This window comes from Rhinoderma darwinii, chromosome 5 (genome assembly GCF_050947455.1).
Source record: "Rhinoderma darwinii isolate aRhiDar2 chromosome 5, aRhiDar2.hap1, whole genome shotgun sequence".
NCBI lineage: Eukaryota > Metazoa > Chordata > Amphibia > Anura > Rhinodermatidae > Rhinoderma > Rhinoderma darwinii.
In genome coordinates, this window is record NC_134691.1 from 59,745,856 (window position 1) to 59,754,605 (window position 8,750).

Here is an 8,750-nt window from a genome sequence, read left to right on the forward strand (position 1 = left end):
CTCAAACTCCGACGCTGGCGCTGAGGAGCTCGTACACGGCTGCAACCGGGCTGGCACGGCTTCCCCATGGCTCCTCTATCCCCCCCAGGATGCCATAGGCAGGCACACGCCGCTCACACCCGGAGCGGGCACACCGCCGCTGACATGCATCCTTCGCGGACCGGAAGTGCTTGTCAGCCGGCTGGACACAACGGGACTCGCCGCGGGCGCTGTGGAGCTCCCACAAGGAAGCTGCCGGCATGTACAAGCTCCCCAGGGGCCCCTCTATCCCCCCACGGGTGCAAAAGGCAGGCACACGCCGCTCATACTCGGAACTGGCTCCCGGCCGCTTTCGGAAGGAGACGCCGACGTGGCCTTGCTCGTGCAACTCCAGGTGGGCTTGAGGCTTCCGAAAATGCCATAAAAAAAAAAGATTTTTTTATTATGAAGGTAGAAAAATCAGCGGGACCGACCCGCGAGCGAGGCCGACGGGGAGTTCCAGGAGGTCGGCATGAGTTGGCCGTGCATACCGCTAAAGCCCTCAAACTCCGACGCTGGCGCTGAGGAGCTCGTACACGGCTGCAACCGGGCTGGCACGGCTTCCCCATGGCTCCTCTATCCCCCCCAGGATGCCATAGGCAGGCACACGCCGCTCACACCCGGAGCGGGCACACCGCCGCTGACATGCATCCTTCGCGGACCGGAAGTGCTTGTCAGCCGGCTGGACACAACGGGACTCGCCGCGGGCGCTGTGGAGCTCCCACAAGGAAGCTGCCGGCATGTACAAGCTCCCCAGGGGCCCCTCTATCCCCCCACGGGTGCAAAAGGCAGGCACACGCCGCTCATACTCGGAACTGGCTCCCGGCCGCTTTCGGAAGGAGACGCCGACGTGGCCTTGCTCGTGCAACTCCAGGTGGGCTTGAGGCTTCCGAAAATGCCATAAAAAAAAAAGGATTTTTTTATTATGAAGGTAGAAAAATCAGCGGGACCGACCCGCGAGCGAGGCCGACGGGGAGTTCCAGGAGGTCGGCATGAGTTGGCCGTGCATACCGCTAAAGCCCTCAAACTCCGACGCTGGCGCTGAGGAGCTCGTACACGGCTGCAACCGGGCTGGCACGGCTTCCCCATGGCTCCTCTATCCCCCCCAGGATGCCATAGGCAGGCACACGCCGCTCACACCCGGAGCGGGCGCACCGCCGCTGACATGCATCCTTCGCGGACCGGAAGTGCTTGTCAGCCGGCTGGACACAACGGGACTCGCCGCGGGCGCTGTGGAGCTCCCACAAGGAAGCTGCCGGCATGTACAAGCTCCCCAGGGGCCCCTCTATCCCCCCACGGGTGCAAAAGGCAGGCACACGCCGCTCATACTCGGAACTGGCTCCCGGCCGCTTTCGGAAGGAGACGCCGACGTGGCCTTGCTCGTGCAACTCCAGGTGGGCTTGAGGCTTCCGAAAATGCCATAAAAAAAAAAAGATTTTTTTATTATGAAGGTAGAAAAATCAGCGGGACCGACCCGCGAGCGAGGCCGACGGGGAGTTCCAGGAGGTCGGCATGAGTTGGCCGTGCATACCGCTAAAGCCCTCAAACTCCGACGCTGGCGCTGAGGAGCTCGTACACGGCTGCAACCGGGCTGGCACGGCTTCCCCATGGCTCCTCTATCCCCCCCAGGATGCCATAGGCAGGCACACGCCGCTCACACCCGGAGCGGGCACACCGCCGCTGACATGCATCCTTCGCGGACCGGAAGTGCTTGTCAGCCGGCTGGACACAACGGGACTCGCCGCGGGCGCTGTGGAGCTCCCACAAGGAAGCTGCCGGCATGTACAAGCTCCCCAGGGGCCCCTCTATCCCCCCACGGGTGCAAAAGGCAGGCACACGCCGCTCATACTCGGAACTGGCTCCCGGCCGCTTTCGGAAGGAGACGCCGACGTGGCCTTGCTCGTGCAACTCCAGGTGGGCTTGAGGCTTCCGAAAATGGCATAAAAAAAAAAGGATTTTTTTATTATGAAGGTAGAAAAATCAGCGGGACCGACCCGCGAGCGAGGCCGACGGGGAGTTCCAGGAGGTCGGCATGAGTTGGCCGTGCATACCGCTAAAGCCCTCAAACTCCGACGCTGGCGCTGAGGAGCTCGTACACGGCTGCAACCGGGCTGGCACGGCTTCCCCATGGCTCCTCTATCCCCCCCAGGATGCCATAGGCAGGCACACGCCGCTCACACCCGGAGCGGGCGCACCGCCGCTGACATGCATCCTTCGCGGACCGGAAGTGCTTGTCAGCCGGCTGGACACAACGGGACTCGCCGCGGGCGCTGTGGAGCTCCCACAAGGAAGCTGCCGGCATGTACAAGCTCCCCAGGGGCCCCTCTATCCCCCCACGGGTGCAAAAGGCAGGCACACGCCGCTCATACTCGGAACTGGCTCCCGGCCGCTTTCGGAAGGAGACGCCGACGTGGCCTTGCTCGTGCAACTCCAGGTGGGCTTGAGGCTTCCGAAAATGCCATAAAAAAAAAAAGATTTTTTTATTATGAAGGTAGAAAAATCAGCGGGACCGACCCGCGAGCGAGGCCGACGGGGAGTTCCAGGAGGTCGGCATGAGTTGGCCGTGCATACCGCTAAAGCCCTCAAACTCCGACGCTGGCGCTGAGGAGCTCGTACACGGCTGCAACCGGGCTGGCACGGCTTCCCCATGGCTCCTCTATCCCCCCCAGGATGCCATAGGCAGGCACACGCCGCTCACACCCGGAGCGGGCACACCGCCGCTGACATGCATCCTTCGCGGACCGGAAGTGCTTGTCAGCCGGCTGGACACAACGGGACTCGCCGCGGGCGCTGTGGAGCTCCCACAAGGAAGCTGCCGGCATGTACAAGCTCCCCAGGGGCCCCTCTATCCCCCCACGGGTGCAAAAGGCAGGCACACGCCGCTCATACTCGGAACTGGCTCCCGGCCGCTTTCGGAAGGAGACGCCGACGTGGCCTTGCTCGTGCAACTCCAGGTGGGCTTGAGGCTTCCGAAAATGCCATAAAAAAAAAAGGATTTTTTTATTATGAAGGTAGAAAAATCAGCGGGACCGACCCGCGAGCGAGGCCGACGGGGAGTTCCAGGAGGTCGGCATGAGTTGGCCGCTCCTACCGCTCTTGCCCTGGAAGTCCACAGCGGGCACTGCAGAGCACCTACACGGCTGCCCCCGGTCTTGCACAGCTTCCCCATGGCTCCTGTATCCCCCCCACGGGTGCAGGCACACGCCGCTCATACACTCTGGGGCTGGCTGACAGCCCAGGTGACATGCCACCTCCTAGCCGACCGGAAGTACATGTCAGGCGGCTTGGGACATAGTGGGACCCCCCCCCCCCCCGCTGGCGCTGTGGAGCTCATACACTGTTGCCACCGGGCATGCACAGCTTGCATACGGCTCCTCTGCCCCGGGCTGCAATGGGCAGCACACCCCGCTCATACACTCTGGAGCTGGCTGACAGCAACTGCTGCTGATAATGATGATGACGATAATGTGCAAAGGGTTATCTATCGGCGGACAGTGTCACACTCTGGCCCTGGAACTGTGCCACGGTCTGCCTCTGCTGTTCACTACCGCCTCTGACATTTGTGAACATACCCCACTTTAACTTGATTTTAAATGTTTCACTTTCAAATGTTTCACTTTCAGTAGCAGAAATGTCATTCTTTGACATTTGGGCCTTTTTATTGTCACTGCTGCTTGGTCACCAAATGGATCTCCTTGGATTGAGGCCTAGTCCTCTCCCCACCGCCCTGGAACTCTGCCCCGGCCTACGCTGCCTGCCGTCACACCCCTGGCCCTGGAACTCTGCCCCGGCCTGCCTCTGCTGCTCACCACCGCCTCTGACATTTGTGAACATACCCCACTTTAACTTGATTTTAAATGTTTCACTTTCAAATGTTTCACTTTCAGTAGCAGAAATGCAATTCTTTGACATTTGGGCCTTTTCAGTTTCACTGCTGCTTGGTCACCAAATGGATCTCCTTGGATTGAGGCCTAGTCCTCTCCCCACCGCCCTGGAACTCTGCCCCGGCCTACGCTGCCTGCCGTCACTCCCTGGCCCTGGAACTCTGCCCCGGCCTGCCTCTGCTGCTCACCACCGCCTCTGACATTTGTGAACATACCCCACTTTAACTTGATTTTAAATGTTTCACTTTCAAATGTTTCACTTTCAGTAGCAGAAATGGCATTCTTTGACATTTGGGCCTTTTTATTGTCACTGCTGCTTGGTCACCAAATGGATCTCCTTGGATTGAGGCCTAGTCCTCTCCCCACCGCCCTGGAACTCTGCCCCGGCCTACGCTGCCTGCCGTCACACCCCTGGCCCTGGAACTCTGCCCCGGCCTGCCCTTGCTGTTCACCACCGCCTCTGACATTTTTGAACATACCCCACTTTAACTTGATTTTAAATGTTTCACTTTCAAATGTTTCCCTTTCAGTAGCAGAAATGTCATTCTTTGACATTTGGGCCTTTTTATTGTCACTGCTGCTTGGTCACCAAATGGATCTCCTTGGATTGAGGCCTAGTCCTCTCCCCACCGCCCTGGAACTCTGCCCCGGCCTACGCTGCCTGCCGTCACACCCCTGGCCCTGGAACTCTGCCCCGGCCTGCCCTTGCTGCTCACCACCGCCTCTGACATTTGTGAACATACCCCACTTTAACTTGATTTTAAATGTTTCACTTTCAAATGTTTCACTTTCAGTAGCAGAAATGGCATTCTTTGACATTTGGGCCTTTTTATTGTCACTGCTGCTTGGTCACCAAATGGATCTCCTTGGATTGAGGCCTAGTCCTCTCCCCACCGCCCTGGAACTCTGCCCCGGCCTACGCTGCCTGCCGTCACACCCCTGGCCCTGGAACTCTGCCCCGGCCTGCCTCTGCTGCTCATTACCGTCTCTGACATTTCTGAACATACCCCACTTTAACTTGATTTTAAATGTTTCACTTTCAGTATTAAAAGTGTCATTCTTTGGCATTTGGGCCTTTTTATTGTCACTGCTGTTTAGTCACCAAATGGATCTCCTTGGATTTGAGGCCTAGTCCTCTCCCCACCGCCCTGGAACTCTGCCCCGGCCTACGCTGCCTGCCGTCACACCCCTGGCCCTGGAACTCTGCCCCGGCCTGCCTCTGCTGCTCATTACCGTCTCTGACATTTCTGAACATACCCCACTTTAACTTGATTTTAAATGTTTCACTTTCAGTATTAAAAGTGTCATTCTTTGACATTTGGGCCTTTTTATTTTCACTGCTGTTTGGTCACCAAATGGATCTCCTTACCTACCAGCAATCACCCTGGTTCTCTGGCTGGGCATGGGGATGCAAGTTGCTCCCGCTGACCCCCTTCCACCCCACCGGGACCTACCTGCAATCACCCTGGAACTCTGGCTGGGCATGGGGATGCGGTTTGCTCCCGCTGACCCCCTTCCACCCCACCGGGACCTACCTGCAATCACCCTGGAACTCTGGCTGGGCATGGGGATGCAAGTTGCTCCCGCTGACCCCCTTCCACCCCACCGGGACCTACCTGCAATCACTCTGGAACTCTGGCTGGGCATAGGGACACAGGTTGGTCCCGCTGCCCCCCCTTCCACCCCACCGGGACCTACCTGCAATCACCCTGGAACTCTGGCTGGGCATGGGGATGCGGTTTGCTCCCGCTGACCCCCTTCCACCCCACCGGGACCTACCTGCAATCACTCTGGAACTCTGGCTGGGCATAGGGACACAGGTTGGTCCCGCTGCCCCCCCTTCCACCCCACCGGGACCTACCAGCAATCACCCTGGTTCTCTGGCTGGGCATGGGGATGCAAGTTGCTCCCGCTGACCCCCTTCCACCCCACCGGGACCTACCTGCAATCACTCTGGAACTCTGGCTGGGCATAGGGACACAGGTTGGTCCCGCTGCCCCCCCTTCCACCCCACCGGGACCTACCTGCAATCACCCTGGAACTCTGGCTGGGCATGGGGATGCAAGTTGCTCCCGCTGACCCCCTTCCACCCCACCGGGACCTACCTGCAATCACTCTGGTACTCTGGCTGGGCATAGGGACACAGGTTGGTCCCGCTGCCCCCCCTTCCACCCCACCGGGACCTACCTGCAATCACTCTGGAACTCTGGCTGGGCATAGGGACACAGGTTGGTCCCGCTGCCCCCCCTTCCACCCCACCGGGACCTACCTGCAATCACCCTGGAACTCTGGCTGGGCATGGGGATGCGGTTTGCTCCCGCTGACCCCCTTCCACCCCACCGGGACCTACCTGATATCACCCTGGAACTCTGGCTGGGCATGGGGATGCAAGTTGCTCCCGCTGACCCCCTTCCACCCCACCGGGACCTACCTGCAATCACTCTGGAACTCTGGCTGGGCATAGGGACACAGGTTGGTCCCGCTGCCCCCCCTTCCACCCCACCGGGACCTACCTGCAATCACCCTGGAACTCTGGCTGGGCATGGGGATGCGGTTTGCTCCCGCTGACCCCCTTCCACCCCACCGGGACCTACCTGCAATCACTCTGGAACTCTGGCTGGGCATAGGGACACAGGTTGGTCCCGCTGCCCCCCCTTCCACCCCACCGGGACCTACCAGCAATCACCCTGGTTCTCTGGCTGGGCATGGGGATGCAAGTTGCTCCCGCTGACCCCCTTCCACCCCACCGGGACCTACCTGCAATCACTCTGGAACTCTGGCTGGGCATAGGGACACAGGTTGGTCCCGCTGCCCCCCCTTCCACCCCACCGGGACCTACCTGCAATCACCCTGGAACTCTGGCTGGGCATGGGGATGCAAGTTGCTCCCGCTGACCCCCTTCCACCCCACCGGGACCTACCTGCAATCACTCTGGAACTCTGGCTGGGCATAGGGACACAGGTTGGTCCCGCTGCCCCCCCTTCCACCCCACCGGGACCTACCTGCAATCACTCTGGAACTCTGGCTGGGCATAGGGACAAAGGTTGGTCCCGCTGCCCCCCCTTCCACCCCACCGGGACCTACCTGCAATCACCCTGGAACTCTGGCTGGGCATGGGGATGCGGTTTGCTCCCGCTGACCCCCTTCCACCCCACCGGGACCTACCTGCAATCACTCTGGTACTCTGGCTGGGCATAGGGACACAGGTTGGTCCCGCTGCCCCCCCCCACCGGGACCTACCTGCAATCACCCTGGAACTCTGGCTGGGCATGGGGATGCAAGTTGCTCCCGCTGACCCCCTTCCACCCCACCGGGACCTACCTGCAATCACCCTGGAACTCTGGCTGGGCATGGGGATGCGGTTTGCTCCCGCTGACCCCCTTCCACCCCACCGGGACCTACCTGCAATCACCCTGGAACTCTGGCTGGGCATGGGGATGCAAGTTGCTCCCGCTGACCCCCTTCCACCCCACCGGGACCTACCTGCAATCACTCTGGAACTCTGGCTGGGCATAGGGACACAGGTTGGTCCCGCTGCCCCCCCCTTCCACCCCACCGGGACCTACCTGCAATCACCCTGGAACTCTGGCTGGGCATGGGGATGCGGTTTGCTCCCGCTGACCCCCTTCCACCCCACCGGGACCTACCTGCAATCACTCTGGAACTCTGGCTGGGCATAGGGACACAGGTTGGTCCCGCTGCCCCCCCCTTCCACCCCACCGGGACCTACCACCAGTCACCCTGGAACTCTGGCTGGGCATGGGGATGCAGGTTGCTCCCGCTGCCCCCCTTCCACCCCACCGGGACATACCTGCAATCATCCTGGAACTCTGGATGGGCATGGGGATGCAAGTTGCTCCCGCTGCCCCCCCACCGGGACCTACCTGCAATCACCCTGGAACTCTGTCTGGGCATGGAGATGCAGGTTGCTCCCGCTGCTCCCCTTCCACCCCACCGGGACCTACCACCAATCACCCTGGAACTCTGGCTGGGCATAGGGATGTAGGTTGCTCCCGCTGCCCCCCCACCGGGACCTACCACCAATCACCCTGGAACTCTGGCTGGGCATAGGGATGTAGGTTGCTCCCGCTGGCCCCCACCGGGACCTACCACCAATCACCCTGGAACTCTGGCTGGGCATGAGGATGCAGGTTGCTCCCGCTGCCCCCCACCGGGACCTACCACCAATCACCCTGGAGCTCTGGCTGGGCATAGGGATGCAGGTTGCTCCCGCTGCCCCCCCACCGGGACCTACCACCAATCACCCTGGAACTCTGGCTGGGCATGGGGATGTAGGTTTCTCCCGCTGCCCCCCCCACCGGGACCTACCACCAATCACCCTGGAACTCTGTCTGGGCATAGGGACACAGGTTGGTCCCGCTGCCCCCCCTTCCACCCCACCGGGACCTACCTGCAATCACCCTGGAACTCTGGCTGGGCATGGGGATGCGGTTTGCTCCCGCTGACCCCCTTCCACCCCACCGGGACCTACCTGCAATCACCCTGGAACTCTGGCTGGGCATAGGGATGCAGGTTGCTCCCGCTGCCCCCCCACCGGGACCTACCACCAATCACCCTGGAACTCTGGCTGGGCATGGGGATGTAGGTTTCTCCCGCTGCCCCCCCACCGGGACCTACCACCAATCACCCTGGAACTCTGGCTGGGCATGAGGATGCAGGTTGCTCCCGCTGCCCCCCCACCGGGACCTACCACCAATCACCCTGGAACTCTGGCTGGGCATGGGGATGTAGGTTTCTCCCGCTGCCCCCCCCCCACCGGGACCTACCACCAATCACCCTGGAACTCTGGCTGGGCATGAGGATGCAGGTTGCTCCCGCTGCCCCCCC